Raw genomic sequence first — 18,216 nt, forward strand, 5'->3', positions numbered from 1 at the left:
GCCTGGGGTATGGAAATCCAGAAGTGGATGTGGTAGATGATGGTGCTTGCGAAGGTTCAGGTGCAGGGCGGGAGGCCTCCGAGCCAGCATCTTGGACAGAGCATTGTACAGGGGAAGAGGAGGCAGTGGTGTGACCCGCAGACACTGATTGTGGACCCAGGCGTTTGGCTCACCTATTAGGGTGCTTTGATGCCATGTGGCGGATTATGCTGGTGGTGGTGAGGTTGCTAGTGTTCACGCCCCTGCTCATTTTGGTACGGCACAGGTTGCAAATGACAATTCTTTTATTGTTCGCACTTTCCTCAAAAAAGCGCCAGATTGCGGAACACCTACCCCTTGGCAAGGGAGATTGCCCTAAAGGGGTGCTCCGGGGAACAGTTGCGGGCCTGTTTGCCACCCCACTGCCTCTTCCAGTCTCTTGCTCTCTGTACCGCTGTCCTCGCTCGGCTTGCCACCTTCCCAGGTTGGGTCAGTGATTTCATCATTCACCAACTCACTCTGGTCATCCTCCTGACTTGTTGACCTAACAAGAACCTCACTTATTGACAACTGTGTCTCATCCTCATCATGAACCTCCTGAGACATTAATTGTGGTTGACTTATTGGCAACTGTGTCTCATCATCATCATCATCTACCTCGTGGACCACTAATTGCCGTTCCCCAAATCAAGGAATGGCGATGAAAAGAGCTTCTCAGAATATCTGAGTGTGTGATCACTTGTTTGCCAAGACTCTCCATGATGGGAGGAAGGAGGATCACAGTGAGTATTCTGTTGACCAGACTCTTAGCTACTGAGACTGAACTTTGCGGAAGACAGAGTGGTGCTTAACCGACTGGAAGCAGTATCTGCTGCAATCCAACCGACCACCTGGTCGCACTGGTGTGACGTTGAGAGTGGTGTCCTGCGCGGCCCTGCAAACTAGGACATGAAGCTAGGTATCGTGGATGAGTGTGTTTCTTGTGCTCTGGCAGCAGGCACAGTCTTACCGCTGTAGGAAGGAACAAGGGGTCGTCATTAGTGATGAGCGAGCACCAAAGTATTCGGGTGTCCGGCCTGAACACATTGCTATATTTGTGTGCTCGGCTGAGCACCCGAGTATAATGGAAGTCAATGGGAGACAACCAGGCACCCCCTGCTCAGAAGAGAAGAGGGTGTCTGGTTCATAAAAAACGGTTAGAAATTGATGGAAACCCCATCAAAATGGTTTGGAAGCAGCATTAAGAGGATAGCTGGATGCGTCTTAGACTCCTATTATGTACGACATACAATAGACAACCACACAAAGGCTATATGCCAAAAGCCAGGTATGTGCAAGCCATCAATCTATCCATGAGACAGATGACAGGCTTAGTCAGCATACCTTACAATAGCAGCATTGTGCACCATGAGATATTCCAAACCAGCTCTCATCTGACTGAGAACCAGTAAACCTCAAAGTTATTTTGCATCTGTTGGATGACTTGGGTGGACCTGCACACCTAGATCACAGTTTTGTCATGTAAAAACTAATTTGCATAAACATGGGCATATGGGAAAAACATGCAAATGAGCAGAATCTGCCTTGTTTTTCAGCTGTCATAAGACTATGAAAGAAAACTAAAGATATTTTGTGTGGTCTTCCAAGCGGCACAATCAGCAGCTGTCCCAAACAACAGGAGTAGGTCTCTTCTCCTTTTTTAACCAAAATAAACTGCAATTCAGGGTCCGCGCTTGAACTTCATCAGTAAGGAACAGTTCACACACAGCAACTCTTCCATAAGACGATTTTATCTCGATTCAAAGCAATTCCATCTCCTCGGTCTCAATATGCACCAGCAATCACAGCTCTTTTATCCTTTAAAAGGAACAAGACATAGTGCAATACCCATGGGTTATTGAAACACTACATATTTTATTTTACTTACAAGATCAACACTTTTTCAATAGATTTTATATGTGATGTGAACAAGTGTCGATCTTGTAAGTAAAATAAAGTATGTATTATTTTGAATCAAGATAAAATCGTCTTGTGGAAGTGTTGCTGTGTGTGAACTGTTCCTTACTGATGAAGTTCAAGCGCGGACCCTGAATTGCAGTTTATTTTGGATAAGACTATGAAAACCAATAGATGGCGCTATTGAGTTATGAACAGCACCCTCTATTGGTTTCACAGTCTTATGACAAGTCTAATATTCTTGTCAGAAGACTATGAAACCAATAGAGGGTGCTGTTCATAACTCAATAGCGCCATCTATTGGGTTCATAGTCTTCTGACAAGAATATTAGACTAAGTCTTATGACAAGATTAATAGTGTAGCCTTTTGCATGGAAAATTCGCGATAAAAATTTTCAATTTGAATTTTCACGATATACACTAGGATGATATCTGACACTGGGAAAGCTGGGTAATAACTCAGTGATAAAATCTGACACTGGGAAAGCTGGGTAATAACTTGCGATCTACACTGAGTTATTACCCAGCTTTTCCAGTATCAGATATTATCACTGACTTACTACATAATTATTACATAATATTCGCTATATTGCTATATATTCGTTTTCTAGAATATTACGAATATTCTAAAAAACAAATATAGAGCAATATAGCGAATATGATCTCAGTGAATAGTCTTGTCATAACACTATGCAACTAATAGAGGGCGCTGTTCATGAGTCATAATTCATGAACAGCGCCCTCTATTAGTTGCATAGTGTTATGACAAGACTATTCGCTGTTGTGAGTGAATAGTCTTGTCATAACACTATGCAACTAATAGAGGGCGCTGTAATTATGTTTCATGAACAGCGCCCTCTATTAGTTGCATAGTGTTATGACAAGACTATTCGCTGTTGTAAGTGAATAGTCTTGTCATAACACTATGCAACTAATAGAGTGCGCTGTTCATGAGAGATTCAGCTCATTTGCATGTCTTTCCCATATGCCTATGTTTATGCAAATTAGTTTTTACATGACAAAACTGCATAGAAAGGTTATTGAATATTATGTTAGGACAATTGGAAAACTTTTTGTCGCCCTAATGATATTGATCTAGGTGTGCAGATCCATCCAAGCCATCCAACAGATGCAAAATAACTTTGAGTTTTACTGGTTCTCAGTCAGATGAGAGCTGGTTTGGAATATATCATAGTGCATGAGACTGCCATTGTAACGTATGCTGGCTGTTTTCTGTCTCATGGATAGATGAATGGCTTGGACATTACCTGGCTTTTGGCATATAGCCTTTGTGTGGTTGTCTATTGTATGTTGTACATAATAGGAGTCTAAGACACATCCAGCTATCCTCTTAATGCTGTTGCCAAACCATTTTACTGGGGATTCCATCAATTTCTAACCTTTTTTTATGAACCAGACACCCTCTTCTCTTCTGAGCAGGGGATGCTTGGGGTTCACCCATTGACTTCCATTGTATTAAATTGTATTCGCGCACCCAAATTATTCGGCCAAGAACTCGGATCTGCCGAGCATAGCGACGCTCGAGCCGAACAGCAGTTGGGCCGCGCATGCTCGCTCATCACTAGTCATTGATGGTTGGTACGTGTCACCGAGGTTCCTGGTCTCGGTGAGGTAAGAGCTGGTTTTTCTCAAAGTGTCAGTTTTGCAGATTGCAGTCTGACACTTCAGCTGTTTTAGTATTGGCTGCAAAGCTAACCTGGGACAGCTCTTATTGGGAGTAGTCAAATTGATGGGTGGGTCTTGGTTTGGGATATAAAACACAGGCAGCACTGTCAGGTGGTGTGGATGACTACTCTCTGACAGTGGAGTGATGCCAGTCTCTGTGTTGGGGCCTGGGAGTTTGGGCCGGGATTAAGGCCTGCTACCGTGTTTGTGTGAAAGCACGTGGAATCTGCTGTATACAAGAACTTCTGCGTTACTGTCTGGTGTGAACGAACACCAGAATCAAGGTGACTGTTTTTCTGGAAACTGATTTTTTTTGTCACTTACTTATTGTGAGAATAAACACTAAACTGTTTAAGTTAAAGACTTTGTTATTGCCTCTATACTGCGTCTGATAACCTGCCTACCAGAGCGAATCCCCACAATTGGTGGCTTGGAGCGTGCACAAGCATTGAGGCTGGCCTGAAGGCCGAAAAGTTTTAGTTTTTCCGAGCAATAATGGCTGCAGCCTGCCATACTGAGTCCTACTGCTATGCTGGACCGTCTGTTGGCGGATGTGTTCTGGAGGGCTTTGCCGTACCGTCTCCAGCACTGGATAGGCCAGGCATCTCCTGGTAATGCCCTAAAGATGGTTGACCTGGTGGAGCTCTATGAGGCCACCAGAAATCTACAGGGGGATTCTGTTGGGAGGGGGCCAGTTAAACACCAGAAATCTCCACCCTCGACCAGGTGGCCAGTGCTAGCAAAACCCGCTCAGGATATACTCCCTACAGACCCAGCTCCGATGGTCTGTTGGCAGTATCAAGAGCCTGGTGACATAAGGGCCGACTGTCCCAATCGGGGGAACCGATGGACACCAACTATGGCTACTGCCCCTCAATGTATGCCAGGAGGCTGTGTGCAACCGGTACCCCCGAGACAATAGACAATAGTCACCTGCCAGGTGCAAGTGGAAGATACCCTGGCGGTGGCGCTGCTGGACTCAGTGAGCATGATGTCCCTGGTAAGAGCTGCCCTGGTGCGGTCCGCCGAGTATACTGGCCGAAAAGGTGGCGTTGTATGCATCCATGGAGACTTAAAGGACTATCCCACTGCCCTGGTATCTCTATCCATGGTGGCTGGCAGGTGGACTCATGCGCTGGCCGTCGCCACAAAGTTATATTATGAACTAATAATTGGGAGAGACTTCCCCGGTTTCCCGTCAATGTGGCCTGAGTCACCAATACCCATGAGACTGGGATTACCCTAGCAGAGGGGAGACCAGAACCCTGGGAAGCTGAGACCGAAGGGCCAGCGGTAGGGGTGACTGCCACTTCGGTGGAAGAGGGGGAGACAACCCCGCTAAGTGTGATGGTAGGAGACGTGGAGGACTTTCCGCTGAGTCCGGAGTTGGCAGACCTCAACGTCTCAAGAGACAATTTTGTTACAGCACAGCATCAGGACCCGACTCTATCTCGAGCCAGGGAAAATGTGGTAGTAGTTGAGGGTGAGCCGTAAGAAACAGGGGCCGAGTCTATGTATACCCATTTTATGGTTCAACAGGAGATGCTGTACCGGGTACATCAACTACGGGGTGAGCATATTGAACAGTTGGTGGTGCCCAGGGCGTATCGCAAGCTCGTGTTGGAGTTAGCCCACCAACATGTTCTTGGGGGACACCTGGGCCAGCAGAAAAGGCAGGACCGGATTTTACAGTGGTTTTACTGGCCCAGTGTGTTCAGAGAGGTCGAAGAGTATTGCAAGTCTTGTCCAACCGGCCAGATAACCAGCCCCCAGCCACAATTCTGTAGTCCCCTTGTCCCTCTCCTGATTATTGAGGTTCCATTTGAGCGGATCGCTATGGATCTCATAGGCCCAGTACCAAAGTCCGCTAGAGAGCACCAACACATTTTGGTAGTCCTGGACTATGCCACTCGGTACCCGGAGGTGGTGCCGCTGCGACATACCTCCGCCAAACTCATATCCAAAGATTTAATGGAGATGTTTTCCCGAATGGGCCTACCTAAAGAGATCTTGACCGACCAGGGGTCCCCTTTTATGTCAAAAGTCATGAGGGAACTCAGTAAACTACTACAGATCAAACAGTTGCAGACGTCCGTCTATCACCCGGACGGACAGCCTGGTAGAAAGATTTAATCAAACCTTGAAAAACATGTTAAAGCAGGTGGTGTCTAAAGATGGGAGAGATTGGGATCTTCTACTGCCCTATCTTATGTTCGCAGTGCGAGAGGTGCCCCAGGCCTCTACTGGGTTCTCACCCTTTAAACTGCTGCATGGCCGACATCCGCATGGTTGGTTGGAAATAGCCAAAGAGGCGTGGAAACAACAACCCACACCCCCGAAGTGTGATTGTGTATGTCACTCGGATGCAAGACCGGATGGAAACGGTGTTGCCGCTGGTTAAGGAACATATGGAGGCAGCTCAGCGAGCCCAGAGTAGGGTCTATAATCTCCAGGCTCGGGTTCGTAATTTTAACCTGGCAGATCTCGTTTTGGCTCTGGTAACGACGGTGGACAGTAAGTTCCTGGCTAGGTGGCAGGGTCCCTATGAAGTGCTCAAAAAAGTTGGGAAAGTAACCTACAGGGTACACCAGCCAGGGCGGAGAAAGCCAGAGCAGGTGTACCATGTAAACTTACTTAAACCATGGAAAGACAGGGAGACCAGTGGGGGTTGAGTTTCCAGTCCCACAGTCTGATACGAGGGAAGCAGTTGCCACAGTAAAGATTGCTGACAGCCTTTCCTCTAAACAGACTCAGGAGGCCAGGGAGTTCGTCAGCACAAACACGGATGTGTTTTCGGACCTCCCTGGACGCATTTCTATCATGACATTGTCACTGAGCCTCCGGCCAGAATCCGGTTGAAACCATACTGGGTGGCTGAGTCGCGATGACAAGCCATCTCGGAAGAAGTGCAGCTGATGTTACAGCTAGGTGTCATCGAGGAGTCAAAAAGTGAATGGGCCAGTCCGATAGTCTTAATACCCAAGCCGGATGGGACGTTATGATTCTGTAACGACTTCCGCAAACTTAATGAATTTTCCAAGTTTGACGCATATCCCATGCCCCGAGTGGATGAGCTTATTGAGAAGTTAGGCCAAGCCCGGTATTTTTCTGTTTCGGACCTCACCAAAGGGTACTGGCAGATACTCTTGATGGAGGCTGCCAAGGAAAAAATGGCTTTAGTTACACCAGAGGGGCTGTATCAGTACAAGGTATTATTTCCCTTTGGTCTACATGGCGCTCCCGCCACGTTTCAAAGGCTAATGGACATTGTACTCTGTCCACATCATCGGTACGCTTCAGCGTACCTGGACGATATCATTTATCCACAGACCGACTGGGAAAGTCACCTACCTAAAGTACAGGCTGTAGTGGACTCCCTTAGGAAGGCTGGCTTAACCGCTAACCCAAAAAAGTGCACGAAAGGGTTAGAAGAGACTAAGTACCTGGGGTATGTAATTGTGCGCGGAGTTATCAAACCTCAAGTGAACAAAATTGAGGCAATTCGGAATTGGCCCCGACCTGTCACTACTTGGCAAGTAAAGTCGTTCCTGGGAATGGTGGGATACTATATGAGATTTTTCCCTCACTTTGCTATAGTGGCCGCACCATTGACAGGCCTTTTGAAGGGACGCAAGTCAGTGATGGTCCACTGGGATGAGCAGGCGGAAAAGGCTTTCTCCCGTTTTTAGTCGGCCCTGTGTGGGTCCCCGGTTTTGGTGACGCCCGACTTTAAAAGGGAGTTTATAGTGCAGAACGATGCCTCCGAGGTAGGTCTCAGTGCTGTACTGTCTCAGGAAGTCAACGGGGAGGAGCGTTGTCTTCCTCAGCTGGAAGCTTACCCCAGCCGAAACCAGGTATAGTATAGTGGAGAGAGAGTGCCTGGCTATTAAGTGGGCACTCGAGTCTCTCTGCTATTATTTGTTGGGGAGAAAGTATTGTTTGGTGCCGGACCACTCCCTTCTCAAATGGATGAGCCAGGCCAAGGACAGAAATGCTCGGGTCACCCGATGGTTTCTGTCTTTGCAAAATTTCAAGCTTTCGGTAGAACACAGGGCAGGCCGGTTACTAGAAAACGCGGATGCCCTGTCCCGGGTACACTGTTTAATGGGTGTCCATCCCCTCAGGATTGAACAAAACGGACAAGAATAGGACAGAACTCATACATTTTGCGGGGCCACGGAACGGAGCAGCGGATGCGGACAGCACACAGAGTGCTGTCCGCATCTTTTGCGGACCTATTGAAATGAATGGTTCCGTATACGGACCATATGCGGAACGCAGAAAACGCCCCGTATATGGAACGCAAAATACGATTGTGTGAACGAGCCCTTAGGCCTCACGCACACGGCCGTTGTTTGGGTCCGCATCCGAGCCGCCGTTTTGGCGCCTTGGATGCGGACCCATTCACTTCAATGGGGCCACAAAAAATATGCGGACAGCACTCCGTGTGCTGTCCGCATCCGTTGCTTCGTTCCGCGGCCCCGCTAAAAAAATATAACATGTCCTATTCTTGTCCGCCACGACAAGAATAGGCATTTATATTGACGACCGCACACGGGCGGCTTCCATTTTTTGGCGGATCCGCGGTTTGCGGACTGCAAAAAACGAAACGGTCGTATGCATGAGGCCTTAATGTGTGAATAAACACTGAACTGTTTAAGTTAAAAACTTTGTTATTGCCTCTATACTGCGTCAGCTAACCTGCCTACCAGAGCGAATCCCCACAATGCGCACAGGGTCACGGCCTCTGCGTGCACCATCAGCAGCACAGCCACTAGTGATGGCCGAACATCGGCTGGGACTATTCGCGAACCACGGGTTCGCATCGCGCTCATTGTCTTTAATAGCAGGCGAACCTAGAAAACCTTCAGGTCATATTTGCAGCCACCAAATACAAACTATGAGTGCACAAATAGTCCCACAACATGGATAGTGACATACCAGAGGGGGGTCATTGGCAAAAATTCCCACAAAAAATATGTATTTTAATCAGGGGCCATTTTTATGTGTCTTTAAAGGGAAACTCTAATAAATGTGCCCTGCTGGAGTCTAGAAAAACTTTATTTCCTTTCGGTTTGATGTATTCAAATGTGCAGCTATCTCTGTAAAAAAAAAAAATTCTATGCGAAAATCGCATTGTTACATTTCGTATAATGCGCATGCGCAAAAAGGGCGTGGCCTAGTCTAGCAACTGGTTTGAACTACCCGAAGTTTGATGGGATTGGAAAAGATGGTTGGAAGCAAATTTCGCAACAGTGAGGAAGAACTCCTGATCACTGTAAGTAATTTCACATTACACCAGTATATTTGATTACATTTCGCATGCATGTCAGATCAATCGCTTTATATGCAGATAGAGTGTTATAAAATATTCGCAATTGCGAAAATAGCCACTTATGATGCGAATATCTTTTTCGTAGTAGATATTACTGATTGGTGCACTAAGTCTTGTTGTAACAGCACTATGTCTGTAGCATGTAAATATCTTCCATATGCACATTCATTTTCCTACCGCCCACTTTATACCCCCCCCCCCCCTCACACACAAACATAGTCTATAGATTAGATTTTTGTCCTGACCAGTATTTGTTGGTTCATTTAGGCCTCTTTCACACGGGCGTCACGTTTTGGCTCAGGATTAGTGTTGAGCGAACTTGTGTTTTAAGTTCAGTGTCTAAAGTTCGGGTTTGGGTTAACGAAGAATCGCGTTATGGATTCTAAATTCCGTTATGGTCCGTAGTAGCGGAATCCATAACGTGATTCTTTGATAACCCGAACCCGAACTTTAGACGCCGAACTTAAAACACAAGTTCGCTCAACACTACTAAGGATGCGTCCCGGGTGCATTGCGGCAAACCAGCGCGAGTAGGTACGCAATTTCAGTCAGTTTTGACTGTGATTGCGTTCCGTTGTTCAGTTTTTATCGCGCGGTGCAATGCGTTTTAATAAAAAACTGAATGTGGTACCCAGACCCGAACTTCTTCACAGAAGTTCAGGTTTGGGTTCAAGGTTGTGTAGATTGTATTATTTTCCCTTATAACATGGTTATAAGGGAAAATAATAGCATTCTTAATACAGAATGCTTAGTAAAATAGGGCTGGAGGGGTTAAAAAATAATAAAAAATTATTTAACTCACCTTAATCCACTTGTTCGCGCAGCCCAACTTCTCTTTTTTCTTCAGGACCTGGGTAAAGGACCTTTGATGACATCACTGCACTCATCACATGGTCTATCACATGATCAATCACCATGGTGATGGATCATGTGCTGGGCCATGTGATGAGCGCAGTGACGTCACCACAAGTCCTGATCCTCAAAGAAGAAGAATAAAGAGAAAGAAGAGAAGCCGGGCTGCGCAAGCAAGTGGATGAGGTGAGTTAAATTTTTATTTTATTTTTTTTAACCCCTCCAGCCCTATTTTACTAAGCATTCTGTATTAAGAATGCTATTATTTTCCCTTATAACCATGTTATAAGGGAAAATAATAATGATCGGGTCCCCATCCCGATCGTCTCCTAGCAACCGTGCGTGAAAATCCCACCGCATCCGCACTTGCTTGCGATTTTCACGCAGCCCCATTCACTTCTATGGGGCCTGCGTTGCATGAAAAACGCACAAAATAGAGCATGCTGCGATTTTCACTGAATGAACAAGTGATGCGTGAAAATCACCGCTCATGTGCACAGCCCCATAGAAATAAATGCGTACGGATTCAGTGCCGGTGCAATGCATTCACCTCACGCATTGCACCCGCACCGAAATCTTGCCTGTCTGAAAGAGGCCTTATAACCATGTTATGAGGGAAAATAATACAATCTACACAATCTTGAACCCAAACCTGAACTTCTGTAAAGAAGTTCGGGTCTGGGTACCACATTCAGTTTTTTATCACGCGCGTGCAATGCGCATTGCACCCATCAAAACTGACTGAAATTGCATACCTACTAGCGCGGGTTTGCCGCAATGCACCCGGGGCGCATCCTGAGCCAAAACATGACACCCGTGTGAAAGAGGCCTTAGAGTTACCCAGGGTGCACCACTGGGAGGCGAAACAGCTTTACACCCCATACCGTACCGTCACTTCACTAGACAGGTACATCTCTGCTCAGCTGGCCAATATCCGATTGCTCAGACCCCACACACATACAATCTCAATACAATCCGACCTTATAACGGTAAATCTAATATTTCCCCTTCAAATACTTATATACTTTTTACTGTTTTGTTGAGAACATTTTCAATACATGTATTCCAAAAAATTGGGATTATAAGCTTGCATCGTTATCCTGCAGCGCATGTTGGTGTGGGGCTATGACCGCACCCTGGTCCAGACTGAAAAGCAGCAAATTGTCCAGGCGCTCTGTTATAAGCTCATTTGGAAATTTAATGCCACGTACCCGAAGATGACATAATCGCACGCACCTTCTCCAACTTCCCACTTAGGCTCCGGCCTGGTGCACCTGCCCGACCCCTACCACTTCTGTGTAATGGCCTGCCTCTTCTTCTGCCTGTCATTTTCAAAGTCCCTAGAGAAGAGCAGTATTTGTGGAAGCTGATATATGGCAGGCCTCAATCAGTTGTTAGTTGAAGCAGGTATATCAAAACCCGCAATCTGTATTTTGTGGACGCAGGTATATGAAAAACCTCTACCAATATTTTGTGGAAGCTGATATATGGCAGGACTCATTCAGTTGTTAGTTGAAGCTGGTATATCACCCTCAAGCAGTAATTTTGTGGACACAGGTATATGGAAAACGTCTACCACTATTTTGTGGAAGCTGATATATGGCAGGCCTCTATTCGTTGTTAGTTGAAGCAGGTATATCAAAACCTGCAGTCTGTATTTTTTGGACGCAGGTATATGGAAAACTTCTATCACTATTTTGTGGAAGCTGATATATGGCAGGACTCAATCAGTTGTTCGTTGAAGCTGGTATATCACCCTCAAGCAGTAATTTTGTGGACGCAGGTATATGGAAAATGTCTACCACTATTTTGTGGAAGCTGATATATGGCAGGCCTCTATTCGTTGTTAGTTGAAGCAGGTATATCAAAACCCGCAGTCTGTATTTTGTGGACGCAGGTATATGGAAAACCTCTATCACTATTTTGTGGAAGCTGATATATGGCAGGCCTCAATCAGTTGTTAGTTGAAGCTGGTATATCACCCTCAAGCAGTAATTTTGTGGACATAGGTATATGGAAAACCTCTATCACTATTTTGTGGAAGCTGATATATGGCAGGCCTCAATCAGTTGTTAGTTGAAGCTGGTATATCACCCTCAAGCAGTAATTTTGTGGACACAGGGATATGGAAAACCTCTACCACTATTTTGTGGAAGCTGATATATGGAAGGCCTCAATCAGTTGTTAGTTGAAGCTGGTATATCACCCTCAAGCAGTAATTTTGTGGACGCAGGTATATGGAAAACCTCTATCACTATTTTGTGGAACCTGATATTTGGAAAGACTCAATCAGTTGTTAGTTGAAGCTGGTATATCACCCTCAAGCAGTAATTTTGTGGACGCAGGTATATGGAAAACCTCTACCACTATTTTGTGGAAGCTGATATATGGAAGGCCTCAATCAGTTGTTAGTTGAAGCTGGTATATCACCCTCAAGCAGTAATTTTGTGGACGCAGGTATATGGAAAACCTCTATCACTATTTTGTGGAACCTGATATTTGGAAAGACTCAATCAGTTGTTAGTTGAAGCTGGTATATCACGCTCAAGCAGTAATTTTGTGGACGCAGGTATATGGAAAACTTTTATCACTATTTTGTGGAACCTGATATATGGCAGGACTCAATCAGTTGTTAGTTGAATCTGGTATATCACCTTCAAGCAGTAATTTTGTGGACGCAGGTATATGGAAAACCTCTACCACTATTTTGTGGAAGCTGATATATGGAAGGCCTCAATCAGTATTTTCTGGAAGCATACAAATGTACTATAATATACTTTCTATGTTAGAAAGTATATTATAAGTATATCACACCCCTCTGTGTATCACACCTATTGATAGCACAACGTTACCAGTCCTTAAAAGGACTTTTGTGGCCCTATTAGCTAGCGTTTGGTATCCCTAAGTTCCTAACAGCCTGTCCCTGCTCCAAAATGCAACCTCTCCCTACACTGGCAAAACACATTATGTAAAATAGTTGACATATCGGGTTCTGTTATAGGGTTGGGGGTGTGTCCATGTGCTGAAACGTCTCAATTGGCTGTCCTGTCCTACCTGAAGGATGTGTCATGGGTCAAAGTTCAGTGCAATGCAAAATAATATGGCGGATGCGAATATCGCCATATGTTCACATGTTCAGCGAATCATGAACGCGCAAAGTTCGCCGCGAAATGACCGCAGGTCGAACCGCAAGGCCATCTCTAACGGCCACTTTCCCATACCTTCTGCTCGCCTTCAGCATATTAAATGGTATATATGTTTGCAAGTATGTCACACGTACAGTAGCGCAGGTTTTGTTAGTGTATGCGCAAATAAATTAGACTGAATGTCACAGATATTTAGGATGGGCAAACGTTATACAGGAGATGTAGCACAGGTAATGTCACTGTCACCAGCGGCGAAAAAATTAGACTGAATGTCACTGATATTTAAGATGGGCAAACGTTATACAGGAGATGTAGCACAGGTAATGTCGCTGTCACCAGCGGGGAAAAAATTTGAGTGAATGCCACTGATATTTAGGATGGGCAATCGTTATACAGGAGATGTAGCGCAGGTAATGTCGCTGCCACCAGCAGCGAAAAAATTAGAGTGAATATCATAAATATTTAGGATGTGCTAACGTTATACAGGAGATGTAGCGAAGTTAATGTCGCTGTCACCAAATTACACTGAATGTCACATGCTCGCCCAACACTAGTGAACATGTATTATATCATTGGTTCATCTCTTCACATTCCATTTCCTGTTTTTCGCCAATATTCTCTTATCTCTTGTACATAAATAGATTTAAACACCTAAAGGCTATTTTTAACATGAAAAAGACAGTAATTTATATTTTTCTCCATGCATATCAATGTAATAATTACCTTATAGGTCAGGAATAAACATTACCGCTAAGAAGGCCTAAAGGTTATATCCAAATCAGAGAGTTAGATTTACAGTGAGTGCCAGTACCTCCGCACTAGGAAGGCTTCCATACAGGTCTTCAGTTCTGTCTCTACAAGCAGAGATTTATAATGAGAAAGATGACAAACAGAAGATGTAATACTCACTGTTTATTGTGGTTGAATCTAGTCTTAGATTGTTATTAAAAGTGAATAGTGAGAAAAAAGGGAAAATCCCACTGAGATCCGTCCGTTTACGTATTTTCAGTTTCCACACAGTTGAACTTAAGTTTTTTTTTTGGGGGGGTGCTTTCAATTTAATTAGACAGCATATATATACGTGATTACTCCAGCACAGGGGCGTAGCTAAAGGCTCATGGGCCCTGGTGCAAGAGTTCAGCTTGGGCCCCCCTTTCCTCAAAACTTCGTGCTGCATGAGGCAAAAATTGCACCCCCCCCTCCTCCATACCAAATTCTTAACCTAACCCCTTCTGTCCAGCCAGAGGTGTAACTTGCATACACTTTCTATAATACCAGTGTCTTCTTATGTGGCACAAGGGTCTTTGGCCCCTCAGGCTCCTGGGCCCGGTAGCAACTGCTACCTCTGCACCCCATATAGCTATGCCCCTGCTCCAGCAATACCCATGGTTTGGAAGCAATCTACTGGTGTGTTGAGTAGAAATGAAGCCTCAGTCGTCCGTTTACATATTTCCAGTTTCCACACGGTTGGAATTTTTGGGGGGATTGTCAAATATAATTAAACCAGCATATATACATGATTACTACACCAATAGACAGGGTAGCACACAAAAGTATCTAGGAGTGATAACAAACTTAGGCCCAAATCCGTTTCCCGATTTCACAAATTTTTAATCTTTTTCTTTTTTTTTTGGGGGGGGGAATTGTTGATTACATTAAAATTAGCAGCATATATACATGTTTACTACACCAATACAGTGGGTAGTGCACAACATTATCTGAGAGGCCCAAAAATGTTTGGACTTCGGAAGCTGCAAACGAAAGACCCAGAGCCAGAATGTGGGTAGTAGCAGCACCATCTATCTGGCCAGAAGTAGTGGTAGTAGTAGTAGGCCGCAGTTGTCCCCGTTGGCTTCGGAAAGGCAGAACTTTATAATTGAGGGGAAAGAGGAGGAGATTGTGGATTGGATGGCTCACTCTTCCTCTTAGTCGCAGCAGGATGAGGTGGAGGTGACTTTAGAGTCTGACACCATGCCATGGAGTCAGGGAACACAGCTTTACTCCTGCTCCTCCTTTTCCTTTCAGCCCCAAGGGGCGCCTTTCTTTTTCATAAGAAGTGGCAAGAAAACCTCTCCATGCCCTATTGCAGGTAGTCAAGAGAGTCTAGCAGTTGATGACTTGTGTAAGAGCAGTCAGCATTTGTACTGCCCTGAGGAGGAGGCTGCAGACTCCAGGCATAGCTGGTGGTGGTAGTAGTAGTGGCCCCCATATCTGCACTATTGGCATTGGGGACAGCGACAGTGGCAGTCAGGGAAGAGCAGAGTAGGATGCCAAAGAACCCACCATGATATCCCACAGTCTGATAGCAGTGAATAGAAGGGTGAGGACTCTGATGATGATTCTGTGCTGGACAGGACCTGGGAGCCGGATCAGGGTGCTGAGGAGGAGGCAGTGGCGTAGCGTGGGTTGCCCTATAGTATTTCCAGCAGTAACAAGACCCCTCGATAAGGCCCCTATGGAGCCCACAGAAGTAATAAGGCTGATCTATAAGGCACCCCTATAGTACCCCCAGTAGTTATAATGCCCCCTGTAGTAGCCACAGTATTTATAAAGCTCCACTGCAGCGCCCCCTGTATTATAATGCCCCCTCACCCCATAGTGTCTATATTTATATTGCCGTCTGTATTTATAATATATATAATGGCCCCTCTGTATTATTAGTATATATAGTTCCCCCTCTGTCTTATTAGTACATAATGTCCCCCTGTTTATTAATATATATAATTCCCCTTCTGGAGTTTATAAAATGCTCTCCGCCATTCCCGTTGTGCACCTAATACTGCATGCATTAGCATATACATAAAAACATTTAATAAAACAAAACTCACCTGTAATCCTCTCTTTGTCATCGCCTATGGCCTGAGTTCCAGCGTCCTGGCGCAGGCAGTCACACTCCATGTCATCATGTTATCTCGCAAGACAGGGCGCAGGAGGTCACATGAGGTACCCCCTCCATACAATCTTACAAAGCCCCCCTCCATACAATCCTACACTGCCTCCCTCCATACAATGAACAGCGCCCCCTCCATACAATCCTACACTGCCTCCCTCCATAAGATCTTACACAGCACCCCCTCCATACAATCCTACACTGCCTCCCTCCATACAATGCACAGCCCCCCTCCATACAATCCTACACTGCCTCCCTCCATACAATCCTACACTGCCTCCCTCCATACAATGCATAGCCCCCCTCCATACAATCCTACACTGCCTCCCTCCATACAATCCTACACTGCCTCCCTCCATACAATGCACAGCCCCCCTCCATACAATCCTACACTGCCTCCCTCCATACAACCCTACACTGCCTCCCTCCATACAATGCACAGCACCCCCTACATACAATCCTACACTGCCTCCCTCCATACAATCCTACACTGCCTCCCTCCATACAATGCACAGCCCCCCTCAATACAATCCTACACTGCCTCCCTCTATACAATCCTACACTGCTTCCCTCCATACAATCCTACACTGCTTCCCTCCATACAATCCTACACTGCTTCCCTACATACAATCCTACACTGCCTCCCTCCATACAATGCACAGCCCCCCTCCATACAATTCTACACTGCCTCCCTATATACAATCCTACACTGCTTCCCTCCATACAATCATACACTGCTTCCCTCCATACAATCCTACACTGCCTCCCTCCATACAATGCACAGCCTCCCCTCCATACAATGCTACACTGCCTCCCTCCATTCAATGCCCAACCCCCTCCATGTAATCATACACTGCCTCCCTCCATACAATCCTATATTGTCTCCCTCGATACAATGCACAGCCGCCCCCTCCATACAATCCTACACTGCCTCCCTCCATACAATCCTACACTGCCTCCCTCCATACAATGCACAACCCCCTCCATGCAATCATACACTGCCTCCCTCCATACAATCCTACATTGCCTCCCTCCATACAATGCACAGCCGCCCCCCTCCATACAATCCTACACTGCCTCCCTCCATACAATCCTACACTGCCTCCCTCCATACACTCTTACACAGCCCCCCTCCATAGAATCCTACACTGCCTCCCTCTATACAATCTTAGACACCTCCATCAAATCTTACACAGAAACCCCCTTAATTCACAGTCCCCCCTGTCCTCAGCACATCCACAGTATTCACATGTACCTCCTCCTCAGAGTCTCCTGTACTGACAGACGCTGTTTCTTTCTCCCTCCCTGCGCTGACACTCCTGAGCAGCCATCCGTGACCTGACCTCTATCACTGTGCCGCGCGCCAGATTCTGACCCACGGGACTTATGAAATTTACATGATATTGTGAGTTGCAGGTCCCTAACGTGCATGTGGTTTAATCTTTACCCTGCCTGTGCCCTTCTACTGCCTCAGCTTTCTGTCCTAGTAGCCTGAAGCTTATGAGGCTGAACTGCAGGGAGACAGGAATCTACTCTGCTGCCTGGCGCCCCCTGCAGTTTTGCACCCGGGACAATCGCCCCCCTAACCCCCCCCCGCTACGCCACTGGGAGGAGGCAACATCAGAGTATCTCCTGTCTGGCAGTTTTTCTTCATGCTGCCGGAAGACAAAAGCATTGCCTTGTGCAAGCTGTGCAGGATCAAAATACAATGTGGGCAGGCAAACACAAATATAGGCATCACAGCTCTATTAACCCCTTAAGGACTCAGCCCTATTTCACCTTAAGGACTTGGCCATTTTTTTCAAATCTGACCAGTGTCACTTTAAGTGCTGATAACTTTAAAACGCTTTGACTTATCCAGGCCATTCTGAGATAGTTTTTTCGTCACATATTGTACTTCATGACACTGGTAAAATGAAGTAAAAAAATTTCATTTTTATTTATAAAAAAAATACCAAATTTGCGAGGCTTACAAAATAGAAACCACCCAAAAATGACCCCATCTAAGAAACTACACCCGTCAAGGTATTCAAAACTGATTTGACAAACATCGTTAACCCTTTAGGTGTTCGACAAGAATTAATGGAAAATAGAGATACAATTTCAAAATTTCACTTTTTTGGCAGATTTTCCATTTTAATATTTTTTTTCCAGTTACAAAGCAAGGGTTAACAGCCAAACCAAACTTAATATTTATGGCCCTGATTCTGTAGTTTACAGAAACACCCCATATGTGGTCGTAAACCGCTCTACGGGCACACAGCAGGGCGCAGAAGAAAAGGAATGCCATACGGTTTTTGGAAGGCAGGTTTTGCTGGACTGGTTTTTTTGACACCATGTCCCATTTGAAGCCCCCCTGATGCGCCCCTAGA

This window comes from Bufo bufo, chromosome 4, assembly GCF_905171765.1.
Source record: "Bufo bufo chromosome 4, aBufBuf1.1, whole genome shotgun sequence".
Classification (NCBI taxonomy): domain Eukaryota; kingdom Metazoa; phylum Chordata; class Amphibia; order Anura; family Bufonidae; genus Bufo; species Bufo bufo.